The sequence below is a fragment of the Syngnathus floridae genome, chromosome 5, assembly GCF_059516105.1.
Source record: "Syngnathus floridae isolate MCC-2025c chromosome 5, RoL_Sflo_1.0, whole genome shotgun sequence".
In the NCBI taxonomy this organism is placed as follows: domain Eukaryota; kingdom Metazoa; phylum Chordata; class Actinopteri; order Syngnathiformes; family Syngnathidae; genus Syngnathus; species Syngnathus floridae.
The window spans coordinates 2,271,946-2,299,017 of NC_142417.1; the positions used below are offsets into that span (position 1 = coordinate 2,271,946).

General features: G+C 42.6%; 1 long non-coding RNA gene across 1 annotated transcript; it reads left to right on the forward strand.

Moving 5' to 3' along the window:
* Positions 1-1,082: 1,082 nt before the first annotated feature.
* On the forward strand, positions 1,083-26,016 carry LOC148397387 (uncharacterized). Its single transcript, XR_015858680.1, has 4 exons — positions 1,083-1,280; positions 10,749-10,838; positions 23,448-23,520; positions 25,821-26,016. It is a non-coding gene; the product is annotated as an uncharacterized LOC148397387 (long non-coding RNA).
* The last annotated feature ends 1,056 nt before the right edge of the window (positions 26,017-27,072 follow it).

Sequence of the window (27,072 nt, forward strand, 5' to 3'; positions counted from 1 at the left end):
AGCCGCTCGTCTTCTTCTACTTCTCTTCATTGTGGTCCAAAGCAGATCAATAAGACAATGCTGTATATTTAAACGCCCACTTGTTTAAAAAAAAAAAAAAAAGTCTAAAGGGTGGACCATTAGTCCGTCTGCGGCCACGCAAGCACACTGACTGGGTAGTTGGAGCTGAATTTGCATATTCGGTTGGCTAATTACCTTGGCGTATTTAAATATGGCTGCGCGTTCGACGTCACTGGACGTGCACGCGCAACCTAACTATAGCCTGAATCAATTAGACAGGGAGGGCTTCCTTTTTCAGTCGTTATTATAATAATGATAGAGCACATTTGCCACATGATGACAATAGTTAATAAAAAAAATGTCATACTGGTAAAAAAAAATATTATCTATAACATTTCTTTATTAATATTTGAGCAAACCAGTCATCACAACATTTATTTTACCCACAAGAAAATTTGCTATGGGTTACCTGTTTTTGTTATATTTATATATCTTGGAACTTTACACGACGACTATAAATGTGATCGCTATTTAAACCCTTTGTGCTTCCTTCACTATTTGACTGACGAGTTGGTATTATGCATGTGTCGCCTGGGTTCAGTTCCCACACATTCACTAACAATATAAATGTGAAATTGAATGCTTGTGACCTGTAATTGACTGGCGACCAGTCCCGGGTACAGTCTGCCTTTCGACCAAAAGTCTCCCAGAATAAGTAGCATAGAAAATGGAATTTGAGTGTATTTTGTGCGTTGGCGTGGTGTTTTTTTTTTATTATTTTAAATTTATGGGGGGTGGCAGAAGCACATTTTTGTAACAAAAGAACTTGGGGGGCACTTGTTTGGATTTCTGAGCACGTCCTCGCGCAGACCCCCCCCCCCCCCCCCCCTCGCCAATCATCATCCCCACCACCATGATCATCAACCCAACCAACCGACTGAAAACTTTTTCTTCTATTTGGTGGCAGTATGGGAAAGTTGTCTTGTGCCCCCCCCCCCCCCCCCCCCACCAGCACCCACCCCCTCCCTTTTGCATCCATCCCTCCCCCTCTCCCCCCAACTCCGTCTATCATGTGCCTGGGATATGATCACACTGTGCTCAGAGCGGCTGCAGCATGCTTCAAATGCAGGTTATTCTACAAAGTGCACGCTGTGTCCATCCCCACCCCACCCCATTTCCCTTTTTCGTTATTTATTTTTTCAACGGGATATTTGAGGGGATAGTGGTTGACGACCAGACACCACGGACCACTCACTTCTTTTGACTCACCTTTGTAGGAAGTAAGTGCAACTTTTACGTCTTGTTTTGTGAATAGAATAGAACTGGTGGTGCCGGCGTTTGTGCACGCATTGGTTTCGGGCGAAAACAAAAGTTTCGGGTTGTAAAGGTCTTTTTGGTTTTGACCCACTTTGAGATTGCTGAAATTATCTTCTATAACCATCTACACTGCTTGACATTTTCACAACAAATAAGAAATTAATTGTAGTAATCTCGTATTGTAGCACTTAACTAGATGGCTGCGTTGCGTCATTAAAATTACGTTATAATAACTATATTTGATGCTGCATGTAGATGAAGTCAGATCGAATTGCTTAAATCGTCATTATATATGAAACCAAATCCTGTAGTTCCACTTCTAACGTCACACGCGGTTGTGCTATTTCGTCATCCGCATCACAAAGAAACGTGTGCATTTATAGGTGCGTATTTATGTCTTCAAAAAATTGTTTTATTCAACTTTTTTTAATAATGCCTTGTGATGACGTGACCTGTTTGTGCGCGTGTGTGCGCGCTCGTGACAGGCCCGTTGTGGAGCCTTAATGAGCTGGCCTTTCTATATTGATCATTATAATTTACAATATGAAGGGGGGTCTTAATTCAAGATTGCAGAAATATAACTAAACAAAAAATGTCTGTATTCATGCTTTTTGGATGCATTTCTCATGTTTTGCGTGCATCATATAGAAGAAGCCACATTGTGGATAAATGTATGCAAGAATATAAGAGAATCCAAACATAATGTTGGCTTTAAAAAGTCTATTATTTAATTGTCAAAGTGCATCATTTGGCTCCTTTTTACACCTGCCGAGTTAGCTCCGCCCACCTCCGACACTGGCGTGAGTGGAACCTCATGAAAAGTGAATGACGTGATTGACAAACATAAATCTGATTGTCACTCACAAATTAAGAGATTTGATTGGTGTATGTCGTGTTTAATGGCATTGAAATGAACGAAAAAGCAGCATGCATGCCCGGGCAAAAATAATACTTCCCATATTTTGCTCTCATCCATTCTGAGATGTCCAGCCAACTACTCACACTTCGCCATGTGCACGGGGGGAAACGAGTAATACACGGACACGCTGAAGGAGGCGACGGTGCCATTGTAGTCCACGCTGCGGATGCGCAAAAAAAAAAAAAAAAAAATGGAAGCGATAAGGATTTTGACGCATGGAACAGCAAGCGAGGGTTTAATATTGCTTTTGTAAAAGCAGCCTCTATATCGTCGCAGTTATCTCAGTTTCCTCCATTCAAACGCAATACAGTCGCTCCCATCACGAGGTAAAATTTAAAAAAAAAAAATCTTTGCGGAGAAAAACGACGTGCGCGGTGCTGCTCGCTGCACAAGGCGGACGTTTTCCCTTCAGCACGGACGTGTGCGCGGGCGGATTAGGAGGGACGAGGATGAGGAGGAGGATGAGAAGGCGGTGGGGGTGTGATTTTGCATTTTTTTTTTTTTTCATGACATCACCGTATTTACATGCTCGTGGTCCGAGGCCTTTGACCTCACCGGGGTTGGTCCATATTTTGTCCAGCCTCCCTATCAAGCTTTGGGGATGGCCCCTTTACTTCCACACTGCTTGCAGAGCGGGAGGGGAGCATGCTCGCCGCCTGCACATGGGACCCTCGGGCTGCGGGGCTGCGAGGTTGCGAGGCAGCGGCTCTCCAGCTCTGCTGTAGGTTGGAGCTGCGCGGACGATCTGACTCTCACAAAGCAAGCTCGCGACTTCATAATCTGAAACATTAGCGTCCTTATTCCCTGCGCTGTGGTTGCACTTTTCCACGGGGAAGCCGGATTTCCCTCCTCACGCCTTCCCTGCGTGGTGGTTCTCCTCCGGCCTCACAGGATATCTATGGCTGCTCCACAACGACTTAATAGAGGCGAACGAGTCTTTTGTGGGATTCGGGCTTATTTGCATTGCAGATGAGGGCCCCTGTGCAAGGATGACTGCACTCTATAGCCGGCCTGCTTCAACTCACTCATATTGCCTCATGTCAAGTGACTATAACATTAACATTGGGATTATATTTCTTTTTTTTCAACCTCTTTCGCATGGAAGAATTTTTGCATCCTGTATAGTGACCAGCAATGGCAAAAAAAAGGGAATATAAGGCAGAATGTGATTTTCAAAAGGATGTCTTTTTTTTCCTGCTTTTATTTATTTGAATTCTAAAAGATGGAAAGTTGGAGACCGGAGGCGTGCATGTGGATTATTGCAGAAGATTAGGAAGTGGGTTGTTATCTTTGGTTATCTAGCTGTATGAGTGTTCTGCTCGTCATAAAGCTAGATAACCGAAAGTAAAAACCACTTCCAGACTCATCGAGGACATGCACCATTTATTTATTTTTTTCCAATTTATTTTTCCTGGACTTGACACGTAAAAATCTATATATTCAATGTAATTGTTATTTACTGATAACTTTATCATTTATGAGACAGTGTATATACGGTGCTTATATGCACACATCAACCATCCTAATATTCGCTTGGTTATATTTTACGGGGGAATTAGTTACATTTAGTGTATTTCTGCATGTTCGAGTCAGGTCAGGAAACGACGCTGGCATCCCAGAGCAAGGGCCTAATAATTAGGATGTATGAGGGGGAGGCTGACAAAAAAGTGGAGAGTTGGGGGCTAGGAGGGATGAGGGTCAGGGGGTGTGAGGAGGACTGCGCTGGCAGAAGAGGGGGAGAGTGGCTGTGTTTGGGAGGGCGAGGGGGACTTAATTGATTCCGTTAACCGCAGTGCAGGAGATGTGAACGGCTGGACGATCCCATTCCCACGCTCGGTGGGGGCAAGTGGCAATGCCATGACCAGGCCCAATATGACAGGGCTTGGAATAGGGGGGTGGGTGGGTGTAATAAATGTAGGGGGAGTTGTCATGAAAAGATGTCAAGTGCACCCTACTCATCTGCATCCCCAAAGAAAGAGGGGAACATGGAGGAGACTAACGGTCTTTGAAGGCCTCACGAATGTGCCAGTTGTATGCATAATGACGTGGCCTCTACCTTAGTCATAGTCGGAGTGATTTTGAAAGAGTTGCACTGCATATGGCGCCACTTCAACACACTGCACTTAGACATTTAGGTACCTTGTGAAATTTGAATGGGCTGACATCTTCGTATTGTGCATTGATGGAATTGGAACTCGGTCTTTTAATATCAGGCAGGTCAAGATGTTCGGTGAATTTTGGCATTATGAACAGTATGAGGGTCAGTATAAGATCTAGGTAAAAAAAAGAACAATCGTGTGATTGACACTTTACACTGCAGCATTTTTAATATTTTTCCCTTTTATGTAGCAAAACAAGGTCAGCAAACACCTGACAGGGGAGTTAGGGATCCCTGACACCCTCGAACTGACTTTTTTTGTTTTCCTGTGATTGTTGGTGTGGAGACCTTTCATACAGATTGTTTAATGACAAAGTCATCTTTAATTGATTCCTCATTGTAAAGTTTGAGTGAACCATATTTTGACTTTTTTTTAAATCATCAATTGGCTGAATTGGAAGTTTGCTCTTCAAAAGTCTTTTCTAAAAAAGCAGGTTATTTGCCTGAGAGAACAGTAGAGGAAGTTGGCCTGAGCTGTTGTGAGTAAAACAATCGTCACTGGTTAAGCGCAAGCATGCTTTATGAAAGGGGCTAGTGTTCAAATTATATGGATGTGCGTGTGTGTGTGTGTTGGGGGGGGTCACTCTCCATGTCAACCCACAGCTCGCTAAAGCACTTGGCCTCCCTCACTGTCTGCACCAGCATTATCTCATGTATTTGTCTTCACAATTCCATTTATCCTTTTAAAATTATTTGCACTTTATTATTGGAGGGGGAAAAAAATAACGTGCGTATGTTTGATTTAAAGCCAGTAAATATTCCAAAGGATTCATCCCTGCAGCCAGCAAAAGTAATTGAATGGCGAGGTGTATTGTTACCAAGAGGGAGCAGCATCTCATCTCACACACTTGCATGATCAGACTTGCTCAGAAATTAGCCTTGTGTGTGTGTTCTTCAATTTTAAACTCCTTTGTGTCTTTATATGTTGAAATCATTACTTTGTTTCATTTCGAAATGCGTAAATGTTCTTGCTCGACGCCATTTGCATATCCCGTATTAGCGTAAATCTGCCTAGCCATGCTTGTCCTTGCCCTTCTTGGTGTCCACACCAGCACCCTCATTAGTCGTCATATGGTTGCAAACCCAGGGTGACCATGGAAAGTGTTTTTAATATTCATCCACCAGGGAATTGGCCTATTTTACATTGAATGCTTTTTTTCTGTGCTCACACTATTCCACGGGGCGTTCGCCCACTGCAGCTTCTACATAATGTGGAACAGCCTTGGTTGAGTTCTCTCATGAAGCATATGAATAGCCCATATCTGAGTGATCATTTGTTACATATTGTGTCAACTCCCTGCAATGTTTATTTTTTTTGCAAAGTCGACATAGGTGGGGGATGTGGTTGCTCGACAAAAGCTTTGAAAAACATCTTCATTTTGACCCGGCCGTTTTCAGTTTTGCCTGTATGTTGCCCACAGTTAGCTGACCCAGGCCTCTTCAGAGAGTGAGTCTGCATCACGTTGATGAAAGGGAACAATAGCTACGTCTCGTTCAACCACGTCTGTCTGTCTGGTCTTAAGCTGGCTCTCTCTCTCTCGCTGGCTTTCTATCTATCTGCCTGTGTGTGTGGGTGTGTCTCCTGGACATGAACTTGAACTTGAGACAGGCAGCCAGACACCATCTGTGCACCAGGGCTAATGAATTCAGTGCATTCATGGCTGCAGAGCGAGCCTAGGCCACCACCACCCATTGATGAGCAGATGACCCCTATAGTCTGAGTTAGCTCTTCATCACTAATAGAATGCAACAATAACAGCTGCTAGGAAGGCGACTTTACTTTGCTTGTCTGCTTGAGGGAAAAAAAAAAAAAAGAAAGGGTAAGTGCATGCGTAGTGATAGAACATGGCATGTGTCTGCACGTGCTGATCAACGTCGTCGTCACGCATCCGCTCTATTAAAAGCTTGCTCTTTTTATCGGCAGCGCCATTTTGAATTTACTGCCTTAATAATTGAAAGGTCTGTGTGTTTCTTCTGGAAAAAGGGGGTAGTAAGTGAATGAGGCATGAACCCCTAAACAAGCCAGGCACGATGTGAATTCCTGCAGGCCCTCATCCTCACCCTCCTCCTCTTCCATCGGCTTCTGTCACAATCACGGTCGCACATACGCATGCGTACACACAATAAGGCTTTTCCCTCTGGTTGGTGTCGCCACGGCAACGGTAGGTGAGATCACCGTGCGCATGGCAGCATCAGCTCCTGCCAATGCGGGCCAGGTTCCTGCTCTGCATGTGTGTGTTGAATGCCACCCCCTCCTCATTGTCTGAATGGCACATTAGTCATATTTAGCTCTAATGTTGGACTTTCACGAGAAGTTAAGTAAGCATGGGAACTCAACCAAAAAGCATCTGACGCTCTCACTTGACTTCAAACGACGTCATCCGCCGCTCTCGTCATACTTTGCAATAATCCAGTGAGGAATGCTGCAGTGTTCAGGCCCTTTTTAATGACATCATGCATGGCCACTTGACCGTCTTGTTGCAAGCAGCGGGCATGCTGTGCTCCGCCATGCCGGACGAGCCTCCCCCGTCTGATGATTGCGTGGCGGCGCATGGCCGACATGTTAGTCTTCTCATCTCTGTATTGTCAAAGATCTCTTTTGGATGTCAGTAGGTTGTGTTTTTATGTGGTGGAAGGATCTGGTTTAACGTAGGATGTGTAAAATAATTCATTTTAAATTTATTGGTGAACGAAGCCTAGAATTTAAGCCTCGGGTCATTTGTGAGCATCGGAGTCACGTGCTTCCGACACAACGTGGATGCTCTCGTCCTGATTGGATGAAGTGATGATGAATGACAATCCATTTATTGTAATGGCTTAAAAATTGCTTTTTTAATCGGCATTCTCCCACCGTTGTATGAAGAAAAATAACAAATAATATAGTTGATAGTACCTCACCGTTTTTTTAAATAAATCTAGTTTGTCTTATCAGAAGCCATGGTATTAGGCACAACCACAAATATTTAACAAAAGCGGTGCCCTTTTACATTTAATACTAATACTGGGATTTTTGTTGATAAAAATAATTTAAAAAAATATATACATAACAGTGATGCCCAATCACAATCTGTGCCTAAAAATGCTATTTTTACACTTGGTTTTAAAGCTGGCTGCCATGCATGGCTTCTCGGATGTCTGTGCTCCACTGACTTTTGATTATGCAAATACTATGGTGTATAAATAAATTAGTATAATTGCGCCATGAAATGCGTTTTCAATCGCCCTTGCAGATGAAAGGATGTAAATAATATATTTTCTGCCGCTGCATTATTCATCCTGGACTAATTACAAAACAGTAGCGCATACACTCCCAAAATGCTATTTACTGAATGTTTTCACTATACTGTGTGTATGCCCACAATTGGTCTGTCCCATTGTCGTATTATACAATCTGTAAATATGCGAGTATCATTTTTTTTTTTTTAACATTTGCAAATACGGAATGAGCTCCTCTCTGTATATCGTGAAAAAAAAATGTGGATGAAAAATGTAAAGCCTTATTTGTATTGAAAATTGGTTCAGGAAGGACTAACAGAAGCATAATAAATTCTGCAGCGGCACAAGTGGAAAGCCGATTTCTCTGAAGCATGGGGTATGGAGGCCTGCTTACATTTGGCATGCAGCAAAGGATTTGAAAAATATATGATGGTGTTCACCATTTAAATTATACGGCTACTTTGGACTGGAGGGCCAGTAGCACTGCTTATAGAATAGTGAGCAGGAGTTGCTACGCTCGCATTAGCATCTGGCCCTTTTATGTAAATTTGATGAGAAAGGAGTCATGCATATACGCCCGGGCGGGGGATGTACTCGCCTTAATATCCTTATTAGAGGGCTGCGAATTAAATATTTATAACGCGGGGCTCGGGGTTGGGATAGAAGGGGGCCCGTCCCGCGTTGTCGTGCTGGAGGAAGGTAGCAACGGGGACTGCGAGGAGGAGCTTGGCTTTCTCTATGCGCCGCCTCAAGGTGCCACCATCTTAAGGCGTTTGGCAGTAGCACGTGCAAGAAGGGCAGACCTAAAATGTCCGCTGGCATACACACGTGCTTGCATGCACATTTTCTATTGACGGCAAGGCGGAGGTCGGAAAAGTCGCATATTCAATTACAGCGGTCGGCTGAGCGTTTCATTTGCATGGATTAATATGCTCGATTACCGTCACCTGCAAGATGTCAGTCTTTCGTGTATCTGTTCGTTAGCTCGCGAAGCTAAATGCTGCTATCGTGGGATTTCCAGGGCAAATCTGAACCCGATATTTTAATCTTTATCAAAAGAAAAAAAAAGGGCTTTTATTTGTGGAAAAAAAATAGCTTTCAAGTACGGTTGTATTATGAATTCTTATGTATTTTCACTGAAGTGTATTTTCACTAAAGGGAAATTCTCTATTTTATAAATGACGACACTATCTAGCAAAGGAAATGACAGTATTATAAAAACATGTATATCTGCCCTCTACTTTTGCTCACCCTCTTACTGTGCAAAACACACACACACAGACGGAGGCCGACCTCCCCTATCTGTTAATTACCATAAAAGTGCTTGCTTAGGCCACGTGCACACACACACACACACACACACACACACACACAGACACACACAAATATATATATAAATGGCACAAACACATCACTGAGTGAGATACAGCTAGAGCATTAGCATTTTCTTTCATCTTGAAGTGCTCCTAAGGCAATGTATAAAGAAGAATGTGCGGGAAATTATTCGACTTGAATTGTACCACACAATGCATCTATTTTGGAGGCGCGCACACGTAAACGCAAAACCCATCACATATTGAAGCGACCACTATTTGATTATATAGATTGAGGATTGCAGGTTTCCGTCGATGTGTTACATTTCTTCGGACCTTTGCATGGATGATTAAGTAGAAGTCGGTGTATGATCGCGTATGCATGCTGTCGAATTTTGCATGCACATTATCAACGTGACACCCCCCCCCCCCCCCCCCCCCCCCCATTCTGCCATGATGATGAGTGGTACAGGCGTGCTGCCAACAAAGAGACAATAATTAAACGGCTGCTTGTTTGAGCCTAGCGCTTGCTAATGGATTGGTACTGGGAAGGAAATGAGACAGGCGGCTCGGGAGGGGGAGCCAGTTGTCAAAGCAGACCTGGACTTATAAGAATAATGAAGCACTGAAGGCCACCTTCCATCTTCTATAATAACAAGTCTCCGCAGGTGTTTAGCCTTAGTTTAGTCCCCTCTTATACGTGTTGACGAGACATTAACATCGCTACGAACTTGACAGTTTACCGTGGGGTGCATCGTTGCAATCTTGGAATCGTTGGTGATGGCAAGTATGGCCGCCAACACGGTAAATAACGCACAGTGCATGGAATAGGGGGTGAGGGGGGGCGTGTTGGGGGTTGATGGGATCAAACATTCTACACCAGCTGCAAAGAGAATGAACGGAGAGAAAATGCAGGGAAGGTAAGGTGGGAGTGGAGAATGGTTCCCCCAAAACCCTGCCGTAGGGCTACACACACACACACACACACACACATACACACCCACACTTGGTGAGGTCGGCCCACAAGTCGAACATTACACCGGGGAATGAGAAGAATATGTTTTAGATAAAGATGTCTGTCAGTATGTGTCATGTGTTGAAGTCTTTGCTCATCACAGTTTGGAATGTATTTGTTTTGGTTTTCCTCAGTGTGATTTTTTTGATGATCTAAAACATGAATAAATTATTATTCAACCAAAGGTATCATGTGGTGATGTTGTTTTGCACGTGCATCATATTAGAGATGACTCATAGGAACACAAAAGGAAGTGGCAAATCCTTGATTGCAATATTTCCGCTGAGATTTTCTAAATCGACACCACAATAAAAATATATAGTCGGTGAAAAACAATATATTTTATTTTAACCAGGAAAAACGCTAACCAAAATGTTCCTTTGCCACATCTATACACTCAAAGCAAAAGTACTCCATATAATAATTTTATCTTACTAACTACTAAAATAACTGCTGGGACACTGGAAGCAAGGAAAATCATTCATTTGTTGTTCCCTTGGTTATCTGTAATCTGTCAAATTGTTGTGTTAGCATTAGAATTAGCTCGTGTGCTAATACATTACTTTTAAAGTTGTGTGGCAGTACTTGTGCAAAAATTAAGCACAATGCTGATTTAATAATAAATTGGTTAGCATTGCTTCAATCTTTGGGCATGTTATTTTTTAATAAGTGTAGTGACACTTAACACTTAAACATGAACAAAGTTGGATTCGAAACCTTAAAATGCATCAACCTTCCATTTCTTTTCCAAAATTATGATTTTGCACAAAATGTTTGCTTGTTAAACATCCTCATCTTTCATTGCTGCAGTGATGAAGAACCGGAGCTGCGGAGGACGCCATAAAGCAAGAGGACATCGATGTGATGTGTGGAATTTTCTTTTCACTGCACCTGTCTGAGGTAAGATAAAACTATTAAATCCATGTATGAGTTGAATTGCCAGTACAATTATATTGAATACTTTCCAAAATAATAAAAGCACATATTAAATATTATATAATATAGAAATCCTTCCATCCCAATTCCAAAAATTTTCATTTTGAATCCCAGTATACCATGGTTGTTTTAACCCTTTGAAATGATCTCCAAAGTAATGAACAAAACACATTTATTTTGTTGCTTTCTCTCGTGTGCTCATCTCTGCTGATGTGTGTGATGTGTGCTAGCCCGTGTGTGGAGGGCACAATCGGAGATGTTAGTTTTGGTTCAGAGGACATGGTGAATGACTAAAGAACCGTTGCCCGCTTGTGATTGTGGGCACAATCACATCCCGTGACCACTTGCGAGCTTTATGCTAACGTCTGGAAGACGAGGAAGCCGATTGGACGTAATCACAGTAACCCACACACACAAATACAAATGTGCAGAAGTGATTTAAAAACATTCCCTGCGGCTGAAGAAATCCATGCAGTAACACTAATTGGTCTCATTTATGTCCCGTGGAGGACATACTTGGTTTTCAATTAGGCCCGTCCGTCATTATTACATGTTAAATTTGATGTCACTGAAGAGAGACAAATGGCTTTAATAAGTCCATCTGGTCAGATAAGAAATGTTTATTCGCTCGTAGCGGTGGGTAACGTCGTTATAGGTTTTGGGCAAATTTGAATATTGAATCGAGAAGACGTGGTGATTGTATTGAAAGCGATAATGTCAATGTTTACAAAGAAATATACACAGCGAATGTTTCAATTATTATTACGAGTATCACGTCGAAGTAACAAGATGGACCTCAATGGTTAAAGTTGAAACAAAACAAAAAAAATATGTCACACACACTTCCCACTTCTTTTTACTTAAAATAATAGTTGACCATCACCACCTCCGGCCAGCTATGAACAAACAAAGAGCAGCTCCTATATATTTATTTAATATTTGGAAATACGTGTGGTAAGATAAACAAGAACACAGAACAAAGGATGCCCTGCATGTAGTGAGTCTTAATGGTCAAAACCCAACAACTGAACGGATCCTACATCAACAAAAAAAGCTCCAAATCCATAATAATGAAATGATTCTAAAAGGAAAAAATAGTTTGAACTATTCTTTGTGTATTGTTTAGTTCTCCATCTATTTCTATGTGCATATTTCGCGAAGGGATGGCATGCTTTAGCCACGGCGCATGCTGCCTATACTCTTAGCGATAACACAATGTCAATTACATGCAGAGGGAAAAAAAAAAAAAAACATCCACACCCCTCATGCGCCATATTGTGATTTTTCTATGAGCATACAACTGTAGCTTTAGTAAAAATGTTTAATCAAAGCAGACACAACAGCAGTTAACAAACAGCATCTTAAAATCCAAGCAGATTTCAGCAGACTGTTTTTTTTTCTTCTTTCTTGTGCATCACCACACAAGCAGAACAAAGGATATGCACATTGTGAAATCATGCAAATGAATGCAAATCACTCGCAGCGAGGAACAGAGAGGGGAGGGGCGGGGTGGGATGGAGGAGGTTGCACATGCAGAGAAGGATGCCAGTGACTTTGTATAGACAAGGTGTAGGACAAACCGACTCTGTGTCTACATTTCGCTATTTATTCAGTAGTGTAATTCTTCCTAATAATTAATCAAAATGCAGTTCACTAAGGAATTTAGCCATAAAAAAATGCGAGAAAAATAAAGCTGCCTGCTTTGTGCGTGTGTGTTAGGATGATGCAATATGTTGAGTGCACCAGTTTAGAAAAATACAGCACCAAAACTGATTCAAATAAAACTCTTGATTTTTACAAGCCTACGTTCAAATATAAACCTGCCTGTATACATTTTTACTGGAATTTTTACACCCCCCCCCCCAAAAATACAGCAGGCAAATCTATTTCCATCAATGCAGAACGTGCCAAATCTATTTGGCTCTCTAAATGTCACTTCACATTTGTTATAAATAATACACCTTCACTTTTATGACTCGCACAACATTGTGGCTCTGTGTAAAATGAGTTTTATTATAAATGGCTTATCTGTCTTGATATTGTCGATATATTTGGCTCTTATGCTGAATTGCATATAATTCTGATAATAACATTATTTGCAATAAAATGAACATACTCTTCCAACAGTTGATGTGCGGATAACTGCACCAATCTATTTTTAACACGTCATACACAGACAATATTGGGGGGGCTGCGGTCCCAGACAAGGCACTGACAATTGCGCATAATGATGTTAACATTCCCGCATGTCTAATGGGGTGGATATTGCGACACAAGCTGGCTGCTCCTGCAGTGTGTTGTTAAGGTGTGAGCAGCACATACGTCCATAATGATGCATTAATTGCGGCCCGTGCCATTCGTCAGTGTTTGGGGCTCCTCGCTGAGACTACTGAAAGGCCCAGGATGTGATCGTTAATCTTGTCGGATTATGCATGACCACGCCGTGCGCTATCTTCAAGTCTGCTCGCATTAAATTGTACACGCGGCTTGGAAAAGCAGCAATGTCCTCTCTAAATGCTAAGCTAATCTTTTTAAAACATCTTTAGCCTCACTTATTGTGTCATGACCATTTTTTATTTGGATATTAATATTATGATGATTGCACATCTTTTTCTGACACTTTCAGATCAATGTTCAAATTTCTACACACGATTTATTGTCTAGTTCGTCTGTGTGGCTTTATTAAATGCACCCCCCACACACACCACACACACACATAGTTGCTTTTTTGCAACTTGCCTCTTAATAGAAAGGCACCAAGACGAAGGGGAGGGGAAGTGCATATGAAAATGGAGGGCATGCAGGAATCATAAAAGATGGAAACAAAAGGGGCACAGACAGCATACACCGAGAGGGACAGGCAAAAGATGAAGCTCATTTTCCGTGGGCACCCAGTGGCGTCTGCATTGCAGATCGCTAAAATCCACCCCCCCTGAATGCGTCCCTGGGCTTAAGGGGGTGGTTTGGGGGTGGTGGTGGTGGGGGGGATGGGTTTATGCTGTCTCTGCTTTGGTACACTTTGTTTTTTTCCCCCTCTTTTCCTCCCCCACTGAAATATATTTTCTGTCTGCATCAAATGTCAAGTTAATTTCCTGGGTGCTATGAGCGATATGTCCTCCCCTTCGGTATGTGGTGCCGAATGTGCCACAGTGTGTGTGCGTGTGTGTGTGTGTTTGTGTGGTGGACAGGGGCATGGCAAAAAGAGAGATGAGGGTTGCTGAGGGTAGCTTCAGTACAGTATCTATAAATTGGCTCCCTGTGAAGGGCTGGAAAAGTGTGTGGAAGTGCACATGCATTGATATATTCATGTGTGCATGTGTGTGTGTGTCTGTGTGTGTGTGCTAGTGTGCAAAATATGATCCAATTATTAATAGATGCTTTTGTCAGTGCTCCTGTTCCCATCTGCCTGTCCTTATTGTGCATTCATATGTACAGCTCCTTTAAAGGTTCATTTGAATTGAATTGTGCACGCGCACACACACATACACACACACACACACGCATAAATGAATGCTTGGTAATTCAATACGGTGGCAAAAAAAAGCAAAAAGTATTTCGCAACAAAGCAGAGTAGTGAAATTTGCTGGAGTTTTCTCATTAACTGAGCCGCAGCTCGTAGTCGCCAACAAGATGGAAAACTTATTCCCAGTATATTTAACCATTTTGCTTGGCAAGTGATGTCTTTGAGGACCTCCACGGTCCCCAATTCCAAGATGGATAAATTCTAACATATGCCCACTGCCCAGTACACTTGCATGACTTTCAGACCTTAATCAAAAATTGTGCCTTGATTTGATTGTCAGCATTGCATCAATTCAATAACGAGTCGGGAGATTTTCAGATATTTACAATGTCGATATCTGCACTGCATCAAACTTAGAAATGTGTCTTTGATTATGGTCACCTCATTTGCAGAGTGACAAAAATGTTAGGAACAGCTATGGTCTAAATAAATAAGATAAGCTATTGCTAGGCTATTTTAATAATGATAATAATAATAATATAAATAAATAAATAAATAAATAAATAAAATGGTTTTATAATTCTATATTATATATTTTATATATAATACTATATATATATATAGTATACATATATATATATATATATATATATCGCATTGTTTCCTTTTTTGCATGCAGCTGTGAAAGTGTATGAAAGGAAAAGTGTGTCGTAACGTGTAAAAAGCCTTATTGCCAAGGCGAGCAGTACGCATTTGTCACTCTTCTTTATGCTGATGTATGCTTCTGCCTCGCACGCGTCGCATCCCATAACCCAGAAAAATTACACCAGTCCCACCTAATTGCGCATATTCATGATGCTGCTTTGCATAGAGCTGCTAGCATATTTCCGCAACAAGCCGCAAGCGCTGAGGGATGCATCCGAGTGAAAGAGCTGTCAATCCACTGATTCACTACGTCTCCGCCACAAGCATCCGTTTGATAACTCTCCCTCCATGCCTCCATCTTTTTTTTTTTTTTTACTTCTTTTATATGATCTGAGGCCATCACCCAAAAGAGTTTCCCCTTATTTCATGCAGTCAGTCATACTGCCACTGCCTGCAGCTTGTTCAATTCTAATGTGGATTTTAAATCAAGAAATTAGCTTCACCAAGGTCATCTGGTCGAATTGCAATCAAAAACAATCAATGCAGACTATTTTTATTTTGTTGAGCATTTTCATCCAATAGACTTTGGTGACGATGTCAATAGATTTGCGTCATGCATAAACGATGTGCTTTTAATTACAGACAAGGGAAGTAGTGTCGCTCCAAATAATTGATGAAGCCTTTTCCCTTCGGCTCATTGTCGCACTTGTGAAAAGGACTTCATCACACTCGGCCTTGCTGTAACGAACGAACGCTTTTGGCTGTGCTGATGCACGGGTAAACAACGATTGTTTCACAACGGGCTTTCCAAACATGGCCAACAATGTGGCCATTGTCCCGCCAGCTCTCATTAGGACGAGCATCGCAGAAGCTCTGAAGGGAGCTGGGTGAAAATGGGGCAAGAAGGGGCGTCAAAAGTGTGTGTGTGGCTGCATGTGTGTGTGTGTGGAGCTGGCAGAAGCAGAGGATGTCACAGGGAGGTTTTGAAAAGGGAAGACGGCAAGACGTGTACGTCCGCGTCCGTACTTCCATTCCGTACTTTGTCCCTCGTTGCTTGTCCATTTGGGAAGGCGAGGGATGCTTTGGCAGTCATGCCACCTTTACGTCACCTTCTCCCACCCGGTGCAGAAGAGACGAGAGGAAAGTGAGGAAGTGAAAGAGGCCTGGGTGGGGGTGAGCCGGTGAGCGAGGGAGAAGGTTGACGGGGGCAAGAAACAAGACAAAAGATTTTTTCTTGCTTCCTGGCTTAATGAACACGGGCGAAGAATGCTCACAATAGAATACATTATCCTCGCGTTAGTAGAAGCAATCAATTAGCAAAAGAAAAAAAAGACTATAGCAACTCTGTTTATCGGTTCTGCCTCATTCACAGTTAAATTGCGTGACCTCGCTTGTCCGTCTTTTCCACATTTAACGCCAGCGGTCGCAACAATTGCTAGGCGGGATCCGTGAAGAGTGAGGCAACGCTAATCTGCCACGATATTAAGTTGTTTGTCGGTTTTGATTGACGCTATCGGTGAGACGTTAGCGTTTTTCTTTGCTGTCGTGCTGCAAAATAATTGGTTACCTTACTGACCTACTTCATAGAGGCGAAATATTCGTAACAATATGGTGCAGTGCATCTTGGCCATAGGTGTCAAACCCAAGGCCCGGGGGCCAGATCCGGCCCGCCACATCATTTTATTTGGCCCGCGAAGACAAATTGTGCAACGATTTCATGTGTCAAGACGAAAATTACAAATTGTCTTCACTTTTAGAAAATTGCTAGGAATTATTAGTACCATTCCATCTTTCTAAAATATTTTTTACTTGACTTCACCTGATCTCGGCATTATTATCTTCTATTTCTTTCTACCACTCCTGTATTGGATGGCATTCTCCCCTTTCTGACTAGTAAGCCTTACTGGGAAAATGGCCTCTGACAACTAAAGTTGGACTAATGCTGACAATTGCAGACAAAATTTTCCCACAGGTCCCATCAGCAAATCACATGGCATTTAGATGAATTTTCTTTATCCGTTTTGTTCCATATTGTCTCCTTTTAGTGTGTGTCATCTAGAAAAACAGCACCCAGATAATGGCGGCAATCTATACTGGCCAAATCTATTCTTACGTGTCCAAAGTTTTGGCGACGAGTTGTGAGGTGAACGTCATCCTCGTGATTATTATTCGTCAAACATTTTCGCTTTCTAACAAACAATAGACAAAAGTAATGAAGTCATGCTAAAACCAATATCCGACCCCTGTGACAGATTCAGCCATGCTACCATGTCTGATTTTGTTTGTGTTTACAATTTACTGTTTGAATCCCACCAGCACACTATGCAACATAAAGCTACACAATCACAAACACACAAAAGGAAGCAAAAGGCTCCTGGATTTGTGGACAACATGCAATGAAAAAGCACTTCAAAATAATGCACGATGATTAGAAGACACATCCCTATGTCCATTCAAGGGATCTGTAAAGTATTTGATGTCGGAGTGCATCGGGAGATATATTTTGTTGCTCTTCAAAGTGCCTCAGATGGGTGCCGACTCGTCTTTTGACCTTTGCCGAAAAGACGATAAATGGCATTTCCCGTACGTTGTGTGTTTGTATTGCCATAGTGTGGATTGTACGTGTTTGAAACCGTGTCTTGCGCTTTGAAGGTTGAAATTTGGCTCGAATTTTGTGATTGGTCAATCGACTCCTCTTTTGATGATGTTGTTGTGTTACCTCTAAAATCATCAACCGATTCAAACCCCGATTGTTTTGACGGGGACACACACCGGAAGAAACGCATTTGTAGCTAGACGACTGCAAACGTATACTCTCAGGTGAGACGAATGCAAATAGCTGCAGGTGGTAACTTATGAAAACACTATCATTTAGTTGTTATACAAATATTGTCAGGCTGCTATTATGTACTGTAGCTTTTTTTTTTTTATTTGCACCAGATTGCCCCGCGCTGTTAACCTTTTACTTGACAGGACTATTGTTGGCATTGAATGAGTTCTTATTTTGCTTTCTACTTACTGAAGAGTTCGGCTGCATAGAAATAATAGTTTTTTTTTTTTAAATCACAGTAAAGGTGAGGTAGAGTGGGAAGGAGGGGAGCGAGGCTAAAAAGGGGAGTAGCAGCAGTGGGTGTGATTAGCTCCTTTGTTGGCGGTCCGTTGAGCTTCATTGGCCGCAGAGAATAGCTTCCTAACGAAGCCAGCCAAGCTTGGACCAAACTTTGTGCTGAAGACAAACTAAGTTATGGTGGTCCGGCGGCGCGCTGGAGGCGAGACAACTGATATTCAACGCCTGGACATATGGTCCCCCCTACCCCACCCCACCCCCCCTCTTTCCCACACCAGGGCCTCCAAAAAGCCACTTTCTCAGATATGTGAGTCTCTACATTTGTGTGGATGGACATATTTATTCTGTTGATTTCTGTTCCTTTTTACCCATTGGACCCACAAATAGAAAACCAGAAGGAAAGCAGAGGCTAGTGACAGAAAGTCCAGGTTGTTGATGCTTAGTCGATGCGACAGAAGAGAGAGGGCTGCGGGCTTTTGTCTCTCCGAATGACCCCGATTCAGAATCCTCAGCGACACACGGCGCAAGAGCTGAAGTCAGCGAGCGAACGACACCAACGACGCCGTTTATTTCATAACGTGAAATATTCCACGGCGTTCACGCGTGGGCGCATGGGAGCGAGCCTAATTGCGGTTTGAGGCTAATTGTTTGGGTCACGGTGGGAGCGTGGGGGACAGGCGGCTTCCGCGTCTCACCAGCCAAGCACTCGGTAACTGAGCCGGCAAGGGGGAGAATGGGCCCACTTCAGGGCCACACAGCGGGCTCGAGCAACACTTACTTCTACCGGCCAAACTGTCAGCCAGAACAACTTCATTGTGCCTAAAATTGGAGTTGAAAGCAAGGCAGAGACTTAGGAGGGAGGGAGGGAGGGAAGGGCTTGCCGTGAGGAAGAGTGAGGGAAGGATGCGGAGACAGAAGAGACGAGAGAGAGGGGGTCTGTGGGAAACTGTGGGACTGGAAAAGGGGGAGTCCCAGAGAAGGTGCGAGTTCTTTTCAGGGAGAAGATTTCCCAGGAGTTCTACACAGGAGAAAAAGAAGTCACTTAAATGCAGGCTTGCCACAACGTTCTCAGCCCAAACTAACATCACAACGTCTTTCATCAAACCCAAATTGAACAGTCTCTTGCCATAACAATGAAATACAGTATAAATTCATGATAATTAGGTCATTATTGAGTGACAATGATGTGCCTTATATATAATATAAATAAATAAAAGAATATAAATAAAACAGCTTAAAGCTTTTTTCTCTTTCAATCCAATCTTGGTTGCCAAGTTGAATCCAATAAATGTGAAAAAGGTACCAATTTGCTCCAAAGTCAAAAGTAAAGCATAAAAAAATGGTGACACATCATCATACCCATCAAGGTAAAATAACGTTTTATCCCAGACTTTTGCATAAGCCTCTCGGGATATAGTCTGACACAAAAGCAATCCCGATAAAGTGCTTCACGTCACCGTTGTCTCCGATGTGGCTTCACCCGATTCAAATTCGTCTTTCCACTCTCGAAAATGATACGGCAAAAGACTGAAGAAGTTTACTTTGTTACACTGAGTTTAGGCAGATAAGGAAAGTCTGCCGCGTCGGAGTGTGGGCGAAGGTGTGTGCGTGCGTGTGCACGTTTTGCATGTGCAGTCTTTTTCTGCCAGCCGCTCGTATGCCAATGGAAGTGAAATGCTGCGAGAGCGCACACGCACACACACACACACAAACACACGTTTGATCCAGAGAAAGCCCTGCAGCTCCCAGAGACCTAACAAAAGGCCTCCTCTATCCATTGTATGAGCTGTGTGTTTCCCAGGAGAACCCAGCAGCCACAGCCAGAGAAGAGCCCGAGATCGCTTTCCCTTAACGTAGCTGTTTTTTTTTTTCTTCTCTCTCTCGATGGTCCAGCACAACAATCTCAAAAGAACCAGCCTTAAGATTTTTGAGGTACAAGACGCTGAATTTTGGGGGGGAAGGAGTGAGCGTCCTGACAGATGAACAGACGCAGCAGACAGACAGACTGAGAGCGGGCATTCCCAGTGCACTCTTGTGAAAAGGAATATTTAGGCGTCTCGTCGACTTGGATATCCGCTGGTGGGTGGGAAGGGAAATTTCCTCCTTGCGCTGACAAGTTCACCCAGCAACTAATTTCTATGCTCAACTACTGAACCAAATTGCCAGTCTCAGCTTCATTAGCAAAGTCTTGGAAAGTTAGGAGAAAGTATCTGTATGCCTAGCTGTTCTTTGTGGACCAAGAAAAATAATCGGAGGGAATCGGTTGATTTATATTGCAGAATTTGCGAGATGGGGATTTTTTTTTTTTATCTCAGCTGTACGTTACGGGTGATTTTTGTCGGCCGTGCGATTTGTAGCATTGCCGGTTAATGTTCGTAGTTGAGTTTGTGCGTATCTTCTTTTACGTCAGTTAGCCTTTATTTAACCGGCTCGCTCCCACTGAGATTAAGAACCTCTTTTTCAAGATATAAAAATGAGAAGTCAGTAAGGGGCAGTATCCAGTTTATACGTTGCAAGATTCCGCCACCTCCATGCATCACTGGAGGCTTTTTGTTATCTCCCAAACACATGAAGGGAAATGTGTTAAGGTCGAAGGAAACTAAAGTTGAACTTTTTTTCTTTCACTGGAACTGGAGTAATATACAAGGTGGAAGGAATTCCTGCCAAAGCAGAAGAAAGCCTACTCGAACATCTAAGTTTTATTTGTGGCTTTTACTGTACATTCAAACGGGAATTAAATTGCAGTCATAGCGGAAGTTGATATTGATGATGTCGGCCATGAATTCGCTCAAGCCGGCAGCTGAAAACAAACATGCTAGTCAGATAGCATCTAATCTCTCCAGCAGCACCATTATCGTCTAAAATATCACCATACACACCCCTTTCATGCCCGCACTCACACACCCTCCCAACTCGACCTCCTCCCCCCTCCACCCCCCTTTGCACACCCTTTGAGGTAAAGCTTGTGTGTTGAGGATGGGAGTGAATGTAAGCCATTGTTGTGGTGAAACTGAACTCTACAGCCAGTTGTTTCATCCTGTTTTGGGCTTTTTTTTTTTTTTTTAAACCATCACATCAGCTGAGAGGCCAAAATACTTTGTCTACTCTTCCTAAGAATAATCGTGAGTTATTCAATGCATAGTCAGTCAGTAGATTTGATCGCTTACAAGCTGAGTGTCAATTCACTCATTCAAATATTCATTTGAACTATTTGGCACACACTTTTATGGCCCATTTGATATCACGGTCTTGTTTTATAGTATTTTCAGTTTGCACACTATGCATGCAGATATCCACATCTTCCCAAAGAGGTAAAGATCAAGAGTAGGAGGCAGAGGGTTGCGGGAAAGATGTTTTGGAGACACCCGTCTGGGCCTCCACCTCATTTCAGAGGTGAGAAACTGTACCGTCAGTTTCATAAGAATAATTGACACTTCAAGTTAGCCTTCCAATCAAAGGGGATTATTTTTCATCCAGCATATGTGCAGCCATACTGGAGAATATGAAAGGGAGGGCAGAGAAGAGGTAAGGAGGGGGACACATCATAAAAGCTTAACCCTTTCATTCCTCCATCTCAAGAGTAGAAGAATTCTTTTTACTGTATAGCGCCACATAGACTTGAAGTGGCTTTTGTAAAAAGTTACAGCTCAGTAGAGCCAATTGGGATGATGTCATGTGCACGATTTATTCCTGCTTTTGTGCCAGTGAATACAGGCTAAGAAGTGGGGGGGGGGGGGGGGGGGGGCAGAGTGAAGGTTTGCCCACATTAAACCATTAAAGCAAGTGCGATGTTGAATTATTGATTATTGCTAATGAAAAGGATCAGTTCAGGATGAACTATGGGCTTAACCAAAGCCCCTAGGCTAACACACCAGCACCACCCCTCCCCTCCCCTAAGGTGCACGCACGCACTCACACATACATAGTTCCTCTGTTCAACATCTATCTTGGCTTGTTTGCGAAAGAATTTTATTCTGCCACTTCTTTTCGTCACTCTGTCCCACTTTCCGTTGGATCATTGTCCAAACATTGCAAAAAATTCAAAAGTCAGAGAGTCAACCAGCAGAGCAGAGAACAGTTGTAATGCTAAGCCACATTTCAGGGAGAATAGGGATTCCGTATGGGGGGTGCTGGGGGAGTGAGGGCTTTGGGGGTGCAGGAGAATCGGCGCCAACCCCTCGGAGGCGCTCAGCAGCATCCCCCCCGCTCATAGGATGGCGGATGTGTCTGGAGGTATCCATGACAACACTGCTGTATGCCAGGGACATACCACAGTCGAGTTGGCGCTGATGCGTGTTTGCCCCCCCCCACCCCTTATTCAAATATTTATATTTATATGTGTGCGTGCACAAATGCATTCAGGCCCACAACTCAATCACATTAATATTCACTCAGTTGCTAGAAGGGCCCGTCATACATTATTTGACTCAATGACTTAATATTTACTCACGTTATGCAACTAATATGAATACTTATAATCAGAGGCAATATCTGATTTTTTTTTTCCAAAAGGAAAAATAAATTTGAGGGACACATGCAAAATGACATATATGATTCTAAACATGGGATGTAAATCAATTGATCAAACAACTTCAAGGCAATATAAGCACGTTCAAACTAATATTTAGTAACATTTCAAGAAACTGTAAACTGTTGTTTGCTTGCTGTGAAAGCAATTATTTGGATATATATATATATATATATATATATATATATATATATATATATATATATATATATATATATATATATATATATATATATGTGTGTATATGGCCACCACCTAGCTACGGCCCTGACAATAGTGTCAAAAATGTATAAAATAAAATGAAAACATTTTTTAAGAGAGACGACATTGTACTGGTACGCAACAGAGTTTCATCTACTATAAGAGAAACTCTTTGAGGTCACAATGCACAGATCAAGAATCACTCTGACAAACAGATACACACTGTCACAACCAGTCACACATTGTGTCCTAATAGTCCAGATTCTCCAGATGAGACAGAAGGAGGGAGATAGGACAGTGCTTTACTGTTTTTTTATTTTATATATATATATCCTTAAATGCACCTTCTAGTCCCCCCCCCCCCCCACACACACACACACTCTCTGAAGCAGATCCTATGGGAGTATATTTTTAACCCTGACAGCCCTGTGCATTTTCTGAGAGGTTAAAGGGCCGAATGGTGAATCAAGTAAATAATTCACAACATCTGAGACTCTTTCAGTGTCAGCACCGATGGAGGGGGAGACCAAAAGAGACTTACTTACATTCTAACACACTTTAAGTTTCATTTGATCCAAATTGGACTTTGGACTCAACTCCAGAGAAACAATCAGGACGTTTCTTTTAAATTTACGCCTACGTAAAATCTGATGTCTTCATTTTTTTTAGGTTTGATGAAGACCTCCTGCATTGACGCCACCCTCCAGCCTGCCACGTCGAGGATATCCAGCAGATCGCAAAGGTGACTTTCCCCCTTCCGTGCATTCCTGTTTCTGCCCTCTTTTTTATGTGGGCTATATTTCAAAGACTCCGCCTCTATGGATCAGCAGCCTCTGCATCCCTTTTACCGTAGAATTCACCACGGAAGCGTCCGTCAGACCTTTTTGAGTGACGTTATTCTTGTCAAAGCGCTGATTGAAGGAGACACGTCGAGAAATGCTGTGCTAATGAAATCATCTGACCCACATCCTTTAATGTTAGCCATTTCTCCAAAGACACAGAAAGGGCATTTATACAGGTAAACCATGGCTGGTCCCCGAAGTGAGAAGCATTCATTATTTACTGTATGGGGGGCTACGAGACACTTAGCACATAATGCACTGCTTGGAGCATACAAAACATGGAGCCTCCTCTGTGCTGACAAGACTATTGTTGTGTTTTATTTTTTTTCTTTCTGAACATGTATGTTTCCATCCATACTGACAGATGAAAAAGAATATGTCTCCCTGAGGTTGAGAGGAACTGACAAAGGTAGAAAGTGGCGTGGTGAAGAGATGTCTTCTCTTCCTTGTGTGCCAGTTATATTTTTGACTTGCTTGGCAATTCATGTGCATCTTTTTGTGCTTCTCTTTTATTCTGCTGTAAAAAAAAAAAAAAAATGACACCTTCAGAAGTGCTTCCACCATGACTAAAGCGTCAAATAGAACTGAATAAAAACAAGCCCAGTGTTGCTTATCCTGCAGCCACCATGTTTCACCAAAGCTATGCTGCTTCTAGGATGTTATTGTTTTTGCTCCATGAAACCATTTGGAATCACCTTTAGTCAAATACTTGCAAAAATCAGTGAAACATCAAGAAGTCCACTTACCTCAGTTGATTACCATGAATGAGAATCTACATAGACGTCATCCATCAGCTGCTATCGGACGGATGTGCGACGAGCAGGCACGGTCTGCCACTTGACTCGTCTGAATTGGCTGGCCTTCATCTTTTTTTGGAAATGGGCTGAGTTTGCCCGTGAATGGCCGAGGGAGCCGCCGCCTGCCAACCCTGAACACTTCTGTTCTGTCAGCTAAGCATCAGAGGCATTTGCGGAAAAAAGAAAGCCTAGCCACAACACTTTTAGACCGACTGAATTTCTGGGGAAATGAGGGCAGTTGCTTACTTATCATGTACGGGGGAGTGACTTTCAGTATTTCAAGTTCACGACGAGATAAATCTGGTTTGAAGTGAACCCGCTAGGAAATGTTGAAGAGAAGGTAATCTAAATTGATGTTGTTCTGCATCAGCTGTTTGCAGACAAGGACGTTGGAGACATATTTACTGATTTTCTCCCGTGTTGTAAAAAGTGAGGCATTATATTCACATTGGGCCTAAGATTCCATAGTTTCAGAAAACACAAGTAGCATAATGTTGCTTGGAGGGAAGTGGATGGCAGGTGTGGTGGAACTAATTGAGGAGGACTTGGTGATGCGGGTGATCCAGTTGGAGGTTCATGGGAATTCAATTCCATAAGGGGTCTCACCCAAAATTAAGGCGTGATGGACCAAACGCTGTGGTTCTATCACAACAAACTGATGAATAACTAGCTTTGAAATCAGAGTCGAGTAAAAACTGGTCAAACAATTTAAAAAAATGAATTGTCATAGAAATTGCTAGCAATAGCTGAAGTGAAGACAATTTGCAATTTTATTTTTGACCCGTGAAGTCGATCCACAATTTGTCTTCGCGGGCCACATAAAATGATGTGACGGGCCCTATCTGGCCCCCGGGCCTTGAGTTTGACACCTATGTTCTAGAGGATATCATGTAAGACAATACATGTGAGAAGTGCAGCAGAAAGAAAGAGAGAAAAGTGAGGTGAGGGTGCGGAAGGGGGCTAATGTCCACCGCTATTGTTGGCCTTCAAGTTCACTGGGACCTCACAGCTCATGAAGGCCTTTCATTGGAGGATCTTACTGTGAGCCGGGGACATAAGTCGACTGGTTCTTCCCCTCCAGACAAAATAATACACACACGGTTGACATGAGTCTCAGGTAGCGTCGAAAAGGGGCGGAGCATGTTTGAGAACTTTATGTGGCAAGTTTAGCTGAGGCAAATTCTACTTTACCATATACAACATATATACAAAGCACGTTTTATTTTCCTGATGATTTTTTTTTCAAATTAATTTTTCCTGCGCGAATTTTCCGTGCTAGCATAGGTTACCGATAGACTACGGTGCGCTCGGAAGTTTGGTTGTATGTGCTGTGTTGGTTTATGTTCGAATAAAAATGATCAATCCAGAATTTATTCTAATTTTTTCCCATTTGTCTGTTTCAGGTGGGCCCCTTTCTGCACAACTGGAAGAGAAGAAGTCATCTGTGCTTTTTTTTTTATATTAGTGTCAGCTTCTTGCAAATGACTGCACAACATATTGTGTGATGAGAATCAATGTACCGCTGTTTATATTTTCATTCAGAAATTAGGTCAACTGTTTGTCTGTTGACGGCAAAATAAAAGCACTTTTCAAGCCAGAGATGTTTCCTTGAGTCTTCAAGAACAATGAGCTTGACATCATCAGGTCCCGTTTGCTGATGACGGTGAGCATGCACGCTGATAAAAGGCTGCGGGGTTGATCAAAGCATCCGCATCAAACTGATGCCCGACACTTTGGGGTTTATCTGACGGGGAAAACTCATAAAACATTTCCCAGCCTGCTTGTGCACAATAAATCCTCCGCCTTGTAAATCAAATGTACCTACGTGTGCAATATGAGCAACACCATCTGAATATTTTCTTTTTGTGTCTCCAATCACATGCATATATATATATTTCATTGCATTTCTTGTATTTCCTTTGTGTTTTTTGGGAAGGGAAAAAAGAAGTATGACGCGATCCAATCTAAGAAGATCAAAAGTAGGTTTGAGAAATTGTTTCATATAAGAAAGGCGCATAATTTTTCCTGCTCTTCTCTCCATTCATCTTCATGTGCCTCTTCATTTCCCCTCTCCTTTCCCGAACCATATTATTCTCCCCGTCGCTTTCTACTTAACATTAATCCTCACTATCATTCTCTCTCCTTCTTGGCCCAACTTCATTTCCTTTTGCGACATCACTCCTCCCTTCTTCTTTCTCTCCCTCACTTGTGTTGCTCTCCCTCTCAGATGTCACATCAGACGCTCTTGTCTTCCGCTTGCCCTGTCATCACATTTTTCACACAGCCTCATCCCTTAATTGGGCCTGGATCATCATATCGTGTTGAATAGCGAATCGCAAGCAAGGGATGAAAGATGGCCTCCACCTATAGCGACCCCCCCCTTCCCCCTCACATGCAGTCAGGATCACACAAACAAGCGCGGCGGTGGCCGAATGGCGCCGCCTGAGCACATTTTTACACCTTGTGTTTACACCACAGATGTCAATGGCGTGACAGGTGAGATGTTTTGTGCGTGTGTGTTCCCGCAGTGTCCAATGATGTTTGGCGGCTTGTGTGATGAGACAAAGGATGCCCCCGAGCCAGCAGTCGGATCTTCGGCTAACAGGCACACACAAAAAAAAAAAAAAAAGAAAAATCCAGCAGAAGGTGTCCTGA